Source organism: Candoia aspera, chromosome 1 (assembly GCF_035149785.1).
Source record: "Candoia aspera isolate rCanAsp1 chromosome 1, rCanAsp1.hap2, whole genome shotgun sequence".
NCBI lineage: Eukaryota > Metazoa > Chordata > Lepidosauria > Squamata > Boidae > Candoia > Candoia aspera.
This window is the reverse complement of record NC_086153.1, coordinates 18,987,964-19,006,719: the sequence shown is the minus strand read 5'-3', so window position 1 is coordinate 19,006,719 and position 18,756 is coordinate 18,987,964.

The following is an 18,756-nucleotide window of genomic DNA, read 5'->3' as shown; positions in this document are numbered from 1 at the left end:
GAGAAATTCAATATTTGCCATTGGGGTGTGAATACCATAAACCTATCAAAGGTAGTCAGTCCCCATGACATGAAGAACTTCATAAATCACAATCAGCGCTTCAAATTGCACCCAGAAGCTTACTGATAACCAGTGCAGCTCATGCCACAGAGTTACAAGGGCATACTTGACCTTCAGGGACAAACCCATGTAGAATTCATTGCACCAGCTCAAATGCAAGGTAACTAAGGGATAAGTGATTATGAGAAGGGACTCCTGGTCCAAGAAACGGCACAATCGGTACACCAGACAGATCTTAGTAAAGGCCTTCCTGACCACATCTGCTACCTATTCCTTGAGCAGGGGCTGGGAGGATGCAGAATATGACCTGAGTAATAGCACTGTATGAAAGACAAAGCAATGGGACATCAGAATTACACTGTCAAGAAGCATTCCTGACTCTCAGGATCTCCATGCCAACTTTTTACATAGTAAGACGTAAGCTCCATGGCAGAGCAACATTTTTAAAAAGTCCCAGGTTCAATTTCTAACAACTGCAGTTCAAAGTTTCCCAACTAGCAGGACTGGGAAATCTATCTGGTGACCTTGAGAGTCAGTAGATAGTCCTCACTTAAAGGGATCAGTGGTCTGACTGTGCAAACTTTCTCAAGCAAAGGTCTTCCAGATGTGTGGACCAGGTCCCAGAATTTCCAGTGAGGTCTGTGGTGGTTGAGACTTCTGCAACTTGATGATGCTTGCATATTTGGAGGACACTCAGATTATGGGAAACCATTGTAAAAAAATAGAAGAATATGCTTTGAAAATGAAAGACCTCAGATTCCTTATCTTGGATCACAGACAGCAAGGCTGAAATGAGAGGCAGGGCAAGGGATTCTCCCTTCCTGAAAGATTTGAGAGATGTTATCAGTCAGAGCTGGCAGTATGGAGATAGGGAGATCAAAAATCTAACTGAGGATAAAGTAGTATGTCAGGTAGAGATGGGGAAAGCCAGAAGTTCATCAAGGAAGGATTCCCAGGTATAGACACCACTACAGCTGCACTACAGGATGCAGGTTTGCCCTGGCTCAGGACTTCAGAATCAACAATGAAAACAAATCCCAATCCAAACCTTAGCAGCTTGTTTAAACAGATTGTTCTGGACTAGATGTGAGAGTCAATGTAGTGAATTAAGTTAATAGAACAAAAGAGTCCTTGGAAGAAGTTGCTATGTTAAAACTGATCACTTTGGACTAAATAAACCAAATATCATATTTTAGTCTCCTAAGCCCATAAAGAACCTGGGATGGTGTTGAGAAGCAGATTTACAATCAGCTAGAAAGAGGAGATCAGTTTCTCATTGGCAAATCCATTACATTCCCATTAGCTGCAAGGTAAGTGCTAGAGATGGCAACCTCACCTGCTCTGGTCCTCTCCAAACAGTTCTCCACCCTGATCTGCTGGATGATCTAAGCTTTTATACTCTTCTTATCAATAGGTGTGGAAAGATCCTTCATGAGGAATAAGGGGATTTTTTTAAAAAACACACCTTTGTTTGTTTGGACTAGAGGAAATATTTACTGGACTTTTCCTGGATGAAACAGAGAAAGCCCACTTCCCTGTTCCTGAAATTGAAAGATAATAATTCAGTCTGGAGAAGCAAAGGTCTGCCATCATTAGGCAATACTGTGCCTGCCAATGATTTTGGACTACCATTCCCATCATTCCCTGAAGACCAATGTCTGTGCCGTATGGGAAGAGTTTTAGCTTAACATCTCAGGAAAGCAAAATATTGGCAATTTCTGTGGAATCAAAAAGGACTGAAGGAACTTTGAAATATTCAAGAAAGTAACAGTGATGGCAACTGTCAGAAAAGATACCATAAAAAAAATTCTACCTCCTTTAATGGTAAATGAGGCAAAGGAATCTTTTACTTTTACAGAGCCACTTCGTTGTAGTGGTTAAAGGAGCCGGACTAGAAGAGGGGAAACCTGAGTTTTAGTCCAGCCTTAGGCACAAAACCAGCTGGGTGACTTTGGGCCAGTCACTCCCTCTCAGCCCTAAGAAGAAGGTAATGGCAAACCACTTCCAAAAAAAGAAAACTGCATGGATCTGTCTGTGTAGTCATCATAAACCAAGATTGACTCAAAGACCATAACGACAGTAACAAAGCAGATGGATTCCTTATTCTGTCCAATTATCATGGCCAGAAAACTTCTTAAGGGGTCAGCTGAGGCAGCTGATATGCCTTCATTCGTTCCTCTGTGCATCTCAAATCAGCTTCTAATCCTATGCTTCCTGATCCAGGGGTGTAATATTTTGGAATGCACTAATCTGCATATTGGAATACACAGTTTGTACTGGAATGCACAACAGACTCTAAATGCTCCCATGCTGGCTAGAAAGTTCTGAAATTCAGAATCCTCAGACTCAGGAGTATCACTTCGTCTCATCCTGCCTGATGTTTCACTGTTGCACAAGTTGTTTATCTACACCAAGCTGATTTTTCCATTGCTAAGCAAAAGAAGCATGATTAAAAAGCACAAATTCTAAAACCACATGCACCCTAAACAGTAACAGCAGATGAGCACAAACCTAGCAACAATTTCAGTTCCTCAGGGTAGCATTTGGAATGCCAGAAATCCAAACTCCTCATCTGTATTTCTGGTGGCTACAAATAAAACTCTCCCAAGAGGACTTTCTATCTTTTTCCATAGTATGGTGTAGATGGTCAACAAAATTGAAGGAAAGTGGGTAAGACACGGAAGAACGGTTTGACATGTGAAACGTTACGATGTTAACAACACATTGAAATGGTGAACATGACACCCTAGTTGCGGCCCTGCATGTGGATTCAGTCAGCAGGTGAAGTGGGTTGTGTGAATGCAGCCAACTGTCAGTGGCTGTTCAAAACCTTTTCCTGGCCTGCTACATGCAGATCTCGGAGGGTGAACTTCAAACTTTCCTCTTGCAGGATAAGTACTCTATCAAGTGGGCAAATTTTTTTGGACTGATGGACACTTGTAGAATGTTAGGTAAATTTCCTGAAATGGTGACCATGAGAGAAGGTGTGTGTTAATTGCACAAAATGGATGCAACAGTGGATATGCCCAGTCACAAAATACTCCTGTATGAAAAGGGAAACTGGTAAGCTTGCCCTCTGCTCCCCCTTCCCCAAACTATCATAGGATGTTCCTGATTGTTCAATTTACTTTTGTCTTTTTCAGGGCAATGGGCAATCTTCAAACCACTGGGCTGCAGGCATCCTCCTATCCATGTATGGATTTCTTTATTTACTGTAGAATCCCAGAAGAGACCACAAAGATCATCTAGTCCAACCTCTGCAATGTGCAGGAGAACGAGTTAAAATATCAGGGACAGGTGGTGTCCAGCCTCTTCTTAAGAATGGCCAAAGATTGAGAACCCACAGCCTTCATAGGTAGATTGTTCCACTGTTGTATAGATCTTACTGTCAGGACGTTTTCGCTATTTTTAAACGAAATGGTGGTAGCTGCAACTTATGCCAATTATTTCTAGTCCAGGTTTCTATGGCCATGGAAAATAGTTGCTGACCATCTACTCTGCAGCTTCCCTTTATGTAGCTGAATATGGCTTTTGTGTTCCTTCAGTCTTTTCTCCAAACTGAATTTATATTCCATCTTTTCTCTGGGACCTCAAGATGGCATACATGAGAAATCTTTTCATTTTGCCCCTACAATAAGAAACTTGAGAGTTGGTTGAGCCCAAAGAGGCTAATCTAAAGTCACCTAGTGTGCTTCATGGTTGAATGGGGACTTGAGGCTGGGTCTCCATATGCAAAGTCCAGCAACTGAACCATTCGATAGTGCCCTTGGGGCCTCTGAGTATTATATACTAATGCTTTTCTTTCCGCCATGTCTGTTTCCCTTTAATTTCTAAACATTCTTCTAATAATAAAAAGTCAAGTGATACACTGAGTCCCATGGGAGCCCACAGGTAGTGTCTTTTAGCCCCACCCCCACTTGCCCAGTCCTGCTCTACCCCTTTAGCAACAAGCTCTCAATTATAAATGATTCCAGTTTTTCCACAACAAAAACTGCTCAATTCCATAACCTATCCTGAATCAAAGAAACTGACCCAGGTCAACATTTGATACATATTGTACGCCTGGAATTGTTATCAATGCTTAGGAGGAAGATTATACCTTCGTCTGCTGGGTTTGCCCATTGGAACGTCAAGTGTAATTTTAGGGTGGGGTCATGGGAGAAGTTTTCTTGCAGTGATCTGGTGGCCAGATATGCAAATCAGTCAAAAATCCCAGTCCAGAATCCAAGGAGGTCAGCTCTATCGATAGAGGCTTCTTCAGTTTATGCATTGCTGTGGTGGCACCCATGATAACATTATTTATGTTGTGGCTTTCCTGTTTCTGTTAGGATCCAACTCAAAGCCCAACATGAGTTTTCTCACTAGATCTCTCTTCTATAAACATAGCAAGAGGATTGTTTTATTCATTATAGGAGTCAACAAAAGGAGTTCTGCAAAATATGAGCAAATTTTTTATTCTTAATAATGCAAGAATTAGACTGATAAAATATTTACCACTAGGTAAACATTAGGGCTTACTTTGAAAATTGAAAATTTATAAATGCCCTGTCACTTGCACTGAGTTCCACTGTTCACTTGAAAGGAAGCTAAATGTTTTCTGGGGAATTCCTTAGATGGGCCTTAACTTTTGATCTGGAAAAACTGGGGCTGGCAGGTTGTGTTGAGTCAAAATGTTTAATAGCTTGTTTTCTGAGTTCACACAATAAATCAAGAAATCAACCAACCAAATGGACTGCACTTGCATGCTATACTAAGCCAACAAAATAAAAACTAGCTGAGGATGTGGGTATCTGCAGAGGGACAAGGATCACATAATAATATTCCCCTCCCCTCCCCAAGCCAGGTGGCAGAGTGTCATGAGTGCCGTTGAGCTGAAGACATCAGCACAACGGCACACATGACAATAACAAGGAAGCAGAGGAAGGGACTCAAGATAAGCATAGCACGCACAACAACAGCCACAGACCCCAGCCGGAGGATGCAGCCAAAAGAGAAAGAAGGAAAGACAAAGACTAGGCGGATCGTGAGGCACACCCAAGCTGTTAGCAAAAGCGCAACGGAGATCGCCCAGCTGACAGCAATCACCGGCTGAATGAGGAAACCGATGATGGGCGATCCCGGGGCACCAGCTGGGGCCTCGCAACCCTTCACCTACCGGCAAGACAGCATGCAGGACAAAGGGGGGATGACGTAACCCAGGGTAAGGGGGCACTGACTGGCACGGGGTATTAAACCCCGCATCGGCGCGCTCCCCTCACTCTCAGCTTTTTTCGCAACTGACACTACGTACGAAATAAACCGGAACCTGCTCTCCTTTGAATCAGCGTCTGTGTTTTACTCTGCGGTAGGCAGTGCATGACATAAAGCTGAGAGTCACAAACTCAGCCTCGCTGAGCCCCACCGGACAACGAGCCGCGGGAGGAATAGACGGCGAGAAGACCACGAGCGATGAGGCCGACGCGTCGCGGCCAAGGCGGGCGAACTGCACGGCAAGAAGCGGAAGAGGACCGATCAAGGCCAGAGGCACCGCGGACCCCAGGAGCCACGGACACCCGCCCGGCCCACCCCGAGCCTCAGCTCCAACCCCAGAGGGAGACGGAGGCGGAGGCGACCCGGCCATGGGAGGGAGCAACATACCTCCCGAGACCAGCGGAGACCCCCCCGCCCCACATTGCACCCCAGCCACGGGCGTGGAGCGTCAGCCCAACTGCGGCAAGCACGGAGGAGGACGGAGAGGCAACCCAGCCGACGCACTCCCAAACGGAGGAAGCTGACCAGTGGACGGGAATGCCTGAACCCCACCAGCGGCTCAACCCTGGGGACACACCGATAGACCCGACCCCAGCTGCGGCGCGGATTCCGGACGGGGAAACTCAAGCCAGACTCGCGGCCATGGAGGCCCAGCTAAAGGACCTCAGGACCATGCTACAATCGCTGATGTCCCCTGCGCCACCCAACGACGTTCCCGTGCAGGTCCACACCCCGAGCGGGTCGTCGCACCCCCATGGGCCAAATGCCAATCAACAAGCGGCCCAAGCGGACGAAGCCATGAGTCGGGAAGCGAGAGGAGGGGACTCACGGAACGCCCGGGCCCCAAAGGACTTCCCCATTTTCTTCGACGGGAACCCCGCGAAACTGTCGTTCTTCATTACGAACGCCAGGGAGTTTATGGGGCGGCACGGACACTCCTTTAACTCCGAAGCGGACAAGATCGCAGCCGTAGCGATCAAACTACAAGACCGGGCGGCGGACTGGTACGTCCAAATGTACGAGTCCAGCTCCCCCACCCTCTCTGACTTCCATGCTTTCATCACCGAGATGAAGCGCTACTTTGAGGACCCACTAGCCAAAGAGAGGGCTAAAAGCGCACTCCAAAGCCTCAAACAGGGCGCACGCACTGTCCCGGACTATGCCCTCGAATTTAAAGCCCTAGCAGGGAAGATCAACGACTGGTCCGAGACGACCCTGCTAGAAATGTTCAAAAGGGGGCTCAACCGCGAAGTACTTCAATGGGCTCTCTACCGGGACGATCCGGAGACTCTGCACGGCTGGATCCACCTCGCGGGGAGAGCAGAACACACGCACCGCACCTTCCTAATGGCAACGACGGAAGACAAAACCAACACCTACCCAAAGGTACCCGCGCCACACGTGGGGACGGCCGGTCCCACATATCCAAGGAAGAAATTCACTCGCGGGCCCTGCGGGAGGTGTGGAAAAATGGGGCACAAAACGGCAGATTGCTTCTCCAACCGAACCCCAGCGAGCGCTCCTAAACCCGCACTGAAACCTAGCCTCAAACCAACTAACCCGCCGCCACCCCCCCACCGCCGAATGACCGGAGCCACAGCGACACCGGACGAAGGCTGGGACGCTTACTGGGGGGGAGAGGATGCCGTAGACCCAGACCAGCTGGCGGGAAACGCTCCCCGCCTGCTTAAAACGCGCCGCGAGGCAGGTGGTGGGACAGAGGCACGGATCACCTCGACAGAGCGGCGAAAGCTCCGTAATAATGGCGGCAATCAAGCTCTCTGTGGGCAACAGAGTCACCACGGCCGCGGCACTAGTGGACTCGGGGTGCTCGAAAAACCTGATCCACCCCGACATAGTCGCCAAACTCGCCCTACGCTGCCTCCCCCTCCCCACGCCGCTGGCATTTCACCAGCTGGACGGCTCAACAGCGGGAGGGACACCAGCCACGATGCAGACCGAGCCGGTTACCCTACAAATGGGTACCCACACCGAACGAACATCGTTCGTGGTAACCCACATAGGACGGCCCATCGTAGTTTTGGGAATACCATGGCTCGCGACAAACAACCCGCGCATCGACTGGGAGACCCGCACCTTCCGATTCGACGACGGCGAGTACCGGGCGCCAGTTCCGGAGGGCAGGACCAACCCCACGGTGGGACGAACAGAGGCGGCAACCCAGGACAACACAGCTACCCCAGAAGACCTACGCTGACTTCTCAGAGGTCTTCGGAGAGGCGGAAGCTGATCAACTACCCCCCCACTGCAAGACGGACTGCAGGATTGACCTGCTGCCCGATGTCCCCTTACCTAGGCCGAAGATTTACTCGATGACCCCGAAGGAGATGGCAGCCCTCCGGGAGTTCATCGACAAAAACCTAGAGAGGGGATTCATAGAGCCGGCATGCTCACCGGTCGGAGCGCCCGTCTTATTCCGAGAGAAAAAAGACGGCACCCTACGGCTCTGCACCGACTACCGGGGCCTCAATGCAGCTTCCCTATCCAATAAATACCCCTTACCCCTCGTGAAAGACATGCTCGCCCACCTGTCCACGGGCAGAGTATTCTCCAAGCTGGACCTTCGCGAGGCTTACTACCGAATCCGAATCAGGGAGGGGGACGAATGGAAAACTGTGTTCAACTGCCCCCTAGGCGCCTTTCAGTACAAAGTGCTGCCATTCGGACTAGCAGGGGCCCCGGGGGTGTTCATGCAGCTCATCAATGAGGTTCTGCATGAGCACCTGTTCAAAGGGGTCCTGGTCTACATAGACGACGTCCTTATCTACTCCAAAACGCACGAGGAACTCGTGACCCTAGTCAGACAAGTCCTCGACAAGCTAAAAAGGGCGAAACTCTATGCCAAACCCTCAAAGTGCGAATTCCATAAAGCACGCCTAGACTACCTGGGGTACCGAATCTCCGGAGAAGGCATAGAGATGGACCCCGCAAAAGTCGAGGCGGTGGTGAATTGGGAACGCCCACGTAACAGGCGCCAACTCCAGAGCTTCCTCGGCTTCGCAAATTTTTACAGGTCATTCGCACGGGGGTTCGCGGAGATAGCCCTCCCCCTAACAGACCTCCTCAAGACTAAAGGGGTGGGGGACACACGACGCACCAAGAACCCGGGCACAGTACTAAATTGGACTCCCGCGTGCCAAACCGCATTCAACAGGCTGAAAGCGCTGTTCACCACGGAGCCAATCCTCGCGCACCCGGACCCAGAACGGCCGTTCGTGGTCCAAGCCGACGCCTCAGACTTCTCCCTGGGGGCCATCCTACTCCAAAAGGACCCCACAGGAGTCCTGAAACCATGCGCCTACCTGTCGAGGAAATTCTCTGAGACAGAAAGGCGCTGGCACGTCTGAGAGAAGGAAGCCTTCGCGGTGAAATCGGCGTTGGAAACATGGAGGCACCTACTGGAAGGAGCCACCCAACCATTCGAGGTCTGGACAGACCACCGGAACCTCGAGGCCCTCCGAACGCCCAGACGCCTCAGCCCAAAACAGGTCAGATGGGCCCAATTCTTCAGCCGCTTCAACTTTCAGCTGAAGTTCATGCCGGGCAAAAAGAACTTCCTGGCTGACGCCCTCTCCCGACTGCCCCAAGACGAGGAGCCCGCCCCAGACATGATCGGGACGGTCTATCCGCTTCCCAGCTGGGGATGGCGGTGACCACCCGGAGCGGCGCTCGGAGGCAGCCCAACCCCACGGCGCAACCGACGGTGGGGCAACCAGTGACCAGACGGGGCCAACCGCAACTGCCAGGGGGGATACACGCAGACCTCACCGCCGCCCTCAAAACCGACCCTTGGCTCCTAGCAAACCCCGACAAGGTGACAATGGCACAGGACCTGGCATGGGGGGAAGGCAGAATATATGTCCCGGACTCGCAACGCCAGGCGATCTTGCGCAGATCCCACGACACCAAGCAAGCGGGACACTTCGGGTTCCTAAAGACCCTGCACCTAACACGACGCTAATTCTGGTGGCCCGCGCTGAGACGGGACGTGAAAGCCTATGTAGCATCCTGCCCGACATGCGCCAGGGCCAAAGGGGCACCAGGTAAGCCCCCGGGACTTTTACAAAAGGTGGCGGAGCCCTCCCGCCCATGGGAGGAAATCTCCATGGATTTTATAGTAGATCTCCCACCCAGCCAGAAGAAAACGGCCATTTGGGTGGTGAAAGACTACTTTTCGAAACAGGCCCACTTCATCCCCTGCTCATCGGTCCCGTCCGCCCAACAACTAGCCAAACTCTTCCTTATACACGTGTACAGGTTACACGGATGTCCCGCACGCGTGGTGACCGACAGGGGCACACAATTCACTTCAAAATTCTGGCGGGCCTTCCTAAAGCTGACGGGGACCCAACAAGCCCTATCCATGGCCTGGCACCCCCAGACGGACGGAGCCACAGAGGTCCTCAATGCCACCCTAGAACAATTCATACGCTCATACACAAACTACCACCAAGACGACTGGGTCGAACTGCTCCCGTTTGCAGAAGTCGCATATAATAATGCCGTCCACACGAGCATGGGGAAAACCCTGTTCGAAGTAGTCTCGGGGCGTGACTTCGTACCCATACCGGAGCTACCACAACCCCCGGGACCCCAAGTGGATGCTAGTGACTGGGGACGGAAGATTGCGGAATCGTGGCCAATAATCACGGCAGCGCTGAAGGAAGCACAGGCGGCCTACAAAGAGCAGGCCGACAAGCACCGGCGCCAGCAACCGACGTTCCAGGCAGGGGATATGGTCTACCTATCCACCAAATTCCTGAAGTCACCTCAACCCTCGAAAAAACTGGGGCCTAAGTATATCGGGCCACTTCGAGTAACCCAGATAGTGAACCCGGTGGCAATACGCCTGGACCTGCCGCACAATCTACGGAGACTCCACCCGGTATTTCACACCAGCCTCCTGAACCCTGCAACCACCTCTCGATGGCACCCGAGCACGCCACTGCCCTCCCCAGTGATGATCGACGGCCAACAACATTTCGAAGTAAGAGACATACTCGACTCTCACCGTCAACGGGGAATATTACACTACTTAGTAAGGTGGAAACACTTCCCCCACCCAGAATGGGTGGCGGCGCAACACGTCAAGGCGCCAGACCTGACCCGGGCATTCCACCAGACATACCCCGACAAGCCAAAGGGGCGTCAAGCCAAACCGGTCCCTGAACACCCTTTTCCCCGCGGGCCCCCCCCCACCAGCCGCGCCCCCAGGGGAAAGGGCCCCCCAAGCCCGCGACTTGGGTAGACCTCCCCCCCCCGGGACTCACCCTCCCCCCGCCCCGGGCCCACGAGGGAGTGACATTGGTCACCAGTGCATGCCTGGGGGCAACGCCCAGGATGCACACATAACAATGACGACGCACTTGAAAAAAGATAAGGGTCCTACCTGGAGCTGAAAAGCACCCGACCAGCCACGCCTCTTCCCTCGATGAACTGAGCCAAACAAGCAGGGTTTGGCCGGAGCATGCGCACGCCCAGGGTGTGGTCGGGGCATGCGCACTGGGAACACACCCTAGATGGACACGAGGTAGAAGGTGGAACAAAGGGAGGGGCGAAAAACACTCCAGCGGGAAATTCAAAAAAAAAAAAAAAAAAACCATTTTGACAGCTCTCCTGGTGAAAAACCGGAAGGCCGGGGGGGGGGCACTATTCGGACAGGGGGCAGTATGTCATGAGTGCCGTTGAGCTGAAGACATCAGCACAACGGCACACAGGACAATAACAAGGAAGCAGAGGAAGGGACTCAAGATAAGCATAGCACGCACAACAACAGCCACAGACCCCAGCCGGAGGATGTAGCCATCAGAACACAAAAGAGAAAGAAGGAAAGACAAAGACTAGGCGGATCGTGAGGCACACCCAAGCTGTTAGCAAAAGCGCAACAGAGATCGCCCAGCTGACAGCAATCACCAGCTGAATGAGGAAACCGATGATGGGCGATCCCGGGGCACCAGCTGGGGCCTCGCAACCCTTCACCTACCGGCAAGACAGCATGCAGGACAAAGGGGGGATGACGTAACCCAGGGTAAGGGGGCGCTGACCGGCGCGGGGTATTTAAACCCCGCACCGGCACGCTCCCCTCACTCTCAGCTTTTTTCGCAACTGACACTACGTACGAAATAAACCGGAACCTGCTCTCCTTTGAATCAGCGTCTGTGTTTTACTCTGCGGTAGGCAGTGCATGACACAGAGCCAGGTCTTCAAGGTCCTCTGGAAGCCCAGGAGCGAAGGGGCTAATCTCACCTCCAGGGGTAGGATGTTCCAGAGGGCGGGAGCTACTGCAGAGAAGGCCCACCTCCTGGACCCCGCCAGATGGAATTATCTTACCGACGGGGTCTGCAGCATGCCCTCTCTGCATGACCAGGTGAGATGGGTTGATGTCACAGGGAAGAGGCAGTCCCTCAGGTAGCCTGGCCCCATGCCATGTAGGGCTTTAAAGGTGATAACCAACACCTTGAATTGGACCCGGAAGCAAACTGGTACCCAGTGCAGCTTGCGAAGCGAAGGTGTTTTATGCACCCTTCTAGGGGCACCAAAGATAGCCTGTGCGGCTGCATTCTGGACCAGCTGTAGCTTCCGGATACTCTTCAAGGGTAGCCCCATGTGGAGCACATTGCAACAGTCAACATGGAAAATAACAAGGGCATGAGTGACCGTTCGAAGGGCTTCCCGATCCAGGAAGGGGGGAAAATGGTGCACAACATGAAGCTGTGCAAAGGCCCTTCTGGACATGGCTGCCACCTGCTCTTTGGGCAGGAGCGGTGAGTCCAAGTGCAACCCCATCCAGAACCAAAAGATAACGAAGTCCTGGATACAGAAGAGCCGTTAACCCACAGCCACTCCATCTTACCAGGGTTCAGCTGAAGCCTGTTGTTCCCCATCTAGACCCCCAAAGCCCCCAGGCACCGAGACAGGGCAGACACTGCATCGCTTACCTCACCCGGGATGGAGATGTACAATTGAGTATCATCAGCATATTGATGATTCCTCATCCCATGGTAACAGATGATCTCACCCAGCAGTTTCATGTAGATGTTGAAAAGGAGAGGAGAGAGAACTGGACCCTGCAGCACCCCACAAAGGAGGGGTCGAGGGTCGGATCTCTCCCTCCCTATCACCACCAACTGGGACTGGAACTGGTCCTGGAAGAAGGAGGTGAACCAGCGCAAAACCACACCATCCACTCCCAACTCCCTGAGCCATCCCAAAAGGATACCATGTCAATGGTATCAAAAGCTGCTGAGAGGTCAAGAAAAGCAAGGATGGATGCACTGCCCTCATCCTGCTCCCATCAGAGATCATCCATAAGTGTGACCAATGCCATTTCCATTCTATATCCGGGCCTGAAACCTGACTGAAAGAGGTCTAGATAATCTGTTTCATCCAGGACCCTCTGGAGCTGCACCACCACCACTTTCTCAACCACTTTCCCTAAAAAGGGGAGGTGGGAGACTGGACGAAAATTGACCAGTACAGTAGGGTCCAGTGATGGTTTCTTGAGGAGGGGGTGCACCAATGCCTCCTTAAAGACAGTTGGAAACACCCCCTCCCTCAAGGATGTATTGCTTGGGGCGGGGAGGGGAAGTCTCATGCCTGGGGTTGGCTAGTGCCCTAAAGTGCCCCTCCCACGCAAGGACTGAATTAGATCATAGCCATCTGGACTTTATATTTATTCATGACTTGTAATTGTTTTTATATAGTGTACTTTTATATATTACAATCTTATTATATATTTAATGTTTTATTGATTATCTTGCTGTAAACTGCCCAGAGTCCCTCTGGTGGGAGGAGATGGGTGGTGACAAATTTGATAAATAAATAAATAAATAAATAACATAATGATGCATGCAGTGCTATTGTGGCTTGCACTAGATGCCTATAGCAATGGTTGAAACTGGCCAAGCTTAGCATATTGTCCAAATGAAGCCACTTTCACTGACCTGGTCAAGCAGCCATAAGAATAGAACCTAGATAGCAGTATCTTTCCTATTTTCCATTTTGGAAATATTACTCTTAATGGGGTCACAATGGTTATGTAAAAATAGCCCAACCATATACTCCAGAGTTTATTTTGTATAGGAACAACCATACTGGTTGGGTTTGCAAAACACTTCAGATTAGTCCAAGACAGAGTTCTATAACTGGGTATTCAATGGGTTGTAAAAACTCTCACACTGTCTTTTCAAGTTGTAAGAAAACCAATCACATTAAGCCATAACCAAACATGCTAGGTGAAGGCAATTGGATTTTGTTAACCTGAGTATTTAATGCATTCTGTTGGCCCAGTTGCTGAATCAGACATTGGTCTTCTAGCTCAGCAATTCAACTCCCAGGATTGAAGCTGGCTAGGGAATTCTGGGAATTGAAGTCCACATATCTTAAAGTTGCCAAGGTTGAGAAACACTGATTTATGCCAAAGTTCTGTTATTTTAACAAGCTGTTCTTGTACTGTACAAGAGAAAGAGATAAGAAGGCACCGCAACATGCATACAATCTTGGCTTGAGGCATTGATGCTAAAATCAATTAGAAATCAATAGACACATGCTGGCAAAGCAAAAAATTCCATTTGTAAAGGTGCTACATGAGAGATGTACAAAAGACACATCTGAATACTATATTTCTATAAGAAAACATGATTACGTAATTACTTCAATCTGAGCTCCAATTCCCCACACTGGAAGAGTCAATCCATCTGTAATCATTTGTTAAGAATCATACAGGTTAGGTGCAGAAGTACCAATGCTTCTACAGAGATTTCACTGAGGTGCATACAAAACCATCCATTGGTAGTATCTTGAATTATGTTGGCTAACAGATTATCAGTCTTACAGCTGTACAAGATTATTACATTCACTTATCTGATAAAGACATATGTAAAGGTTTGTGTGAATGGGTTCACACAATGTAATGTACCTCATATGGTTTGACTTATGGTTTGTAAGCCATGGTTTATGGCTAAGCATATTGTGCTAACCCATCTTATTGTGGTTTATTTAACAAACCATGGTTAGAGAAGCTATGATTTTGTGCAATGTATGTATCCAGGGACTTCTTAATGGTCTCCCTGCTTCTCTCTCCACATAAATTAAATTACAAAAGAATCCCCTCTCTCTTTGCTTTCCACCAAACAGAAGTGAAATTGGATACCAAAATGTGGTAAATCTCCTTTCAGGACCTTTCACCAATGCTTAGTTGTGGTGCTCCTTATCCATCCTCTAGTCAGCAAAAAAAACTACATTGGTATGAAAAATGCTGTTTCCACTGTCAGACCCTCATTCTGTTTCTTTTGCTCTGCTTCCAGTCTCTGCAGTGCTCACCAATACCCCTCCGAGATGACCAAACCTAACTGATTTTATACACCTTGACAGTCACCTCATACTGTTGGCTTAAGGGGGAAATTGCTACTTTTACATTGGTGCAGCTCAGGATGAGTTAAGCTGGCCTCACTCACTGGTTGGGATAAGATGGAGGCCAGATCATGGGCACCTGGCCAGAAATTTCTCCCTAAGGCAGGGGAGGAGACATGATAATTCACTTGGCCTACCCCAGTATGGTCCCACTGCAAAATTTCCAGCCCTGCAAGTATAGAGAGTTCAATGCTGGGAAAGACCAGCTCATATTTATTTTTACCTCCTCTGATTTAGAGATGTTGATACTTTAAAATTCTGGGAGCTGTAATCCTATTCATTTGGAGGGCACCAGGTTGGAGAAGGATGGTCTAAGGCAACCTCATAAGTTCTTAATCATTTTCAAAAGAAAAGTTATCTTTCATTTCCAAGTAGTTATATACTAAGAACAAAATAGGTTTTAAAACATGGAAGTGTGCCTTTAGTAACTCACTAGCTAACATTTGTACAAATCAGTTATAAGACCATCTATTCTGATTAACTGACATAAAGCTTCAATAATATTCATAGTGGTATCTGTGGGGGAAGGAGATTGAGGAGGACAGACCAACAAAAGCAACATCACACCATCACAATTCAACCCCCCCCCACTTTGAATGTACTATAGGTTGTGATTTCAGATGTCCCAAAGAAGCAGAACTTGCAGCACAAAATGTCTGCTGATGCCCACGATTGAGGGTTGCGTGAATCTGTCATAGCAACATAACATTCCTCCTGACTGATAAACAAGGTATAAGGAAGAATCGTCTATTTTTCTAGCTTGAGAAAAATTTCCTCCCTTTCATTTTTTTTGCCCAAGTACATAATGAAAGAAAAGCTGAATAACATGACTATGAGTTAGTATTTGGTTATCTAAAGCAAACTCTGTGAAAGGTTGATATCAGCATTCACATTTTCAATAAAGTTATTGACATATCAACATTGTAGTGATGCACTGCTTCTTGAAAAAATAAATATTCTTCCTTTTACATTGGCAGGGCTAGCCAGAATCTTTAAAAGGCCTTGCAAGAATGGACTTTACAAGATGGCCTACTTTCTTCTGCCTAGGGATACTTTACGTGCCAATGGTGAACATGGTAGACAGAGAACCATTCTCTTCTTGACAGCCCTGCCTGTGCGCTCTCTCACTCACTCACTCACTCACTCGGTTCCCATATCATACAACACCGTGATGTGCTTACTTATGGTTTATGGAATAAACCACTTGGCTGGATCCATAACACAAGTTAAATCTGGCATACTAACCATAATTGCTAGGTTTATACAACTCATATTTACATACTATTCCAGTTTGGGGTAACCAATATTGTGCAGAGTACAGGAAAGAAGTAAGAAATAGCAAGCCAAAGAGATTAGAGGCATGAGATGGGGCTGAGGAAGGAAATATAGCTAAATGTAGCTTGGATTCACTATACCTCTCCATACTTTTCTATCTTGGCAAACCAACTTAATGTCCACTAAGTCCATATATGACTTCATTCTTTGCCTTTGATTCTTTAAACATCTCACCATTCTTTTTCTGAACCTCATCAATTCCATCCAGCCACCACATTCTCTGTCTTCCCTGTTTTTTCAGCTCATTCACTCTTCCTTCATCAAAGGGACATAGACCCAAGGACAATTCTCTTTGCTATGGAACACTTTACTGCTGGAGGTGGGCCAGGCACCCTCCTTTTTTGCTTTCCACTGAGCCAAAAAAAATGGTTTAATTTCAGTGAGTGTTTGGTAACTGGTTTTTAGTATCCCTGTTTGACTGCCATTTTTAATTGGGTTGATATTGTGAGATGCATTAGACGATGATGATAGATAGATAGATAGATAGACAGAAAGACAGACAGAAGAGAGAGATTTTAGCTTTTAGCTTTTTTGTAAACCACTCAGAATCTTGGGAGCTGGGAAATATGTACAGTAAATTCATGTTTAAAAAAAATTAATAATACATTAATGTGTTTTGCAATTGAATTTTCCACTCATTCTCTCTATATGACCAAACCACTCAATATACTTCTTATATACTGATCACTCATTTTTATAGTTAATCTTCACTCATTCAGCACTTATTCATCCTTATCACCATTCACTGAAGTATACTATGAACCTATGAACCTATGGATTCCTACTTTCATATGCACCCATAAAACATAGATTACATCATTCATAATAACTGACATACATTTTAGCCCTTTCATAGGTAAACCTCCTTCTTCCCTTCATCTCCACATAAGAAGATCAGACCACCTTCAGATCTCTTAGTTTTAGAGATACACAACATATCCATGTTTCTTATTCATTTATTTCATGCATTAATTCATGCTCTTTGCTATTTATTCCTCTTACATTCTAAATCACAATCTTCCATATACCTTTATCATCCCCAGATGGGCCCATAGATATTGACCTCCAGTGGTTTTGGTCAATCAAAGCTTTTGCATAATGCTTTTCAGTAAGCTAGAAAAGTGTATCTTAGATCAGTGTTTGTCAACCTGGGCAACTTTAAGATGTCTGGACTTCAACTCCCAGAAGTCCCCAGCCTGGGAGTTGAACTCCAAACATCTTAAAGTTGCCAAGGTTGATGAACACTCTCTTAGATTATCATCCTTGTGACATGCACAGCATTCCTGACTAACATTATGGACAGTGCAGTAATTCTGAGCACAGTTTGGATACGATGCCACAGGGCAACCAAAGCTCAGTTTTGCTTCAGCTGTGCAACCTAGGATCTCACGCAGACGTAATAGGAAGGATCATATGTTCCTATGGCATCCATTTTGTGAACACACGCACCACATGCTATCAAAATGCCAGCAGTGTCCACCTCTCCACCCCAAAAAGTGGAATCCCTCTATGCTATATCATACCATGGCTTGTTGACTAGGTATCTATTTCTCTAGGCATGAAAGAAAGTCCATCCCTAAACGCTAATGGATCCCCATGGGTGTCAAATGTCCCTGCGGGACTTTCTAGCTCATATGAGCCACTCCTGTGGAGGTTCTGATCACTCTTTGGAATATGGAAGTGATTCCATCCCAGGAGTCGTCAAAATTACTTCACAGGATCCTCCTCAGGGTGTCAAAACCCTTTCAATCTTCTGTGGAAAATGAAGCATTTCCTTTTAATCTTTCACTGGGATGCGGGAGACATGAGGCAGATCCTCTCAGGATGTCCTTACTGGGTGGGCAGATAAAAATTTCTAGATCCATTTAAATTGTATTTAGCCTAAGACAAGGACTGAAAATAGTTTGGTTGCCCTGGGTAATGACTTTGGGCAGAAGAGAGACAAAGTGATATGCTACTGGGGTTTTTTTGAGATTCTCACTAGCTGTTGAAACCACTGACCAAAGAGCCTTCTGGAGACTGCCTGAACCAGGCATTGGTGATTCATCCTTGGGATTGTTCTGTTCATACTTGGATAGCTATGTCCAGATGGTTCTGGGGAGTAGGGAGATGTCTCATCAATCCCATAGTGTCTAGACCATTGTTTTTCAAAGTTGGCAACTTTAAGACCTGTGGACATCAACTCCCAGAATCTGGCAGGTCTACCTCATGAGTTCACTTTTGGAGATACGTGGGTACATTTTGAATTTGGCGAATGACACTCATATAAATTGGCTGAAGTGGGTTTATCTGTCACAGATGACCATTTAACAGAAGCAAAATGGGCAGAACTGCTCCCACACCCTTTAACTGCTCCACAATATTCTCTACAACTTCAGCAACCATTTGGGCATAGAGGAAAGAGGCATCCGTCCACAAAACAAAAACAAAAAAAAATCACTGGGCAGCTGTTTCCTGTTGCTTTAGATTCTGAGAAAATTCTGGGGTCTAGGTAGGATCCATTATTAGAAATATTGTGCTGAAGACTGGAACTTTATTATTCAACACAATAGCTTCCAATTATATGTAATTAAAAAGAATCTTTAAAACTTAAATAAAATCTGGTGGGACATGGAGCTTGGCAGGCACCAGGTGTCCACAAGCACCACAGTTAGGAACTCAGGATTTGCCTTGTGGCTT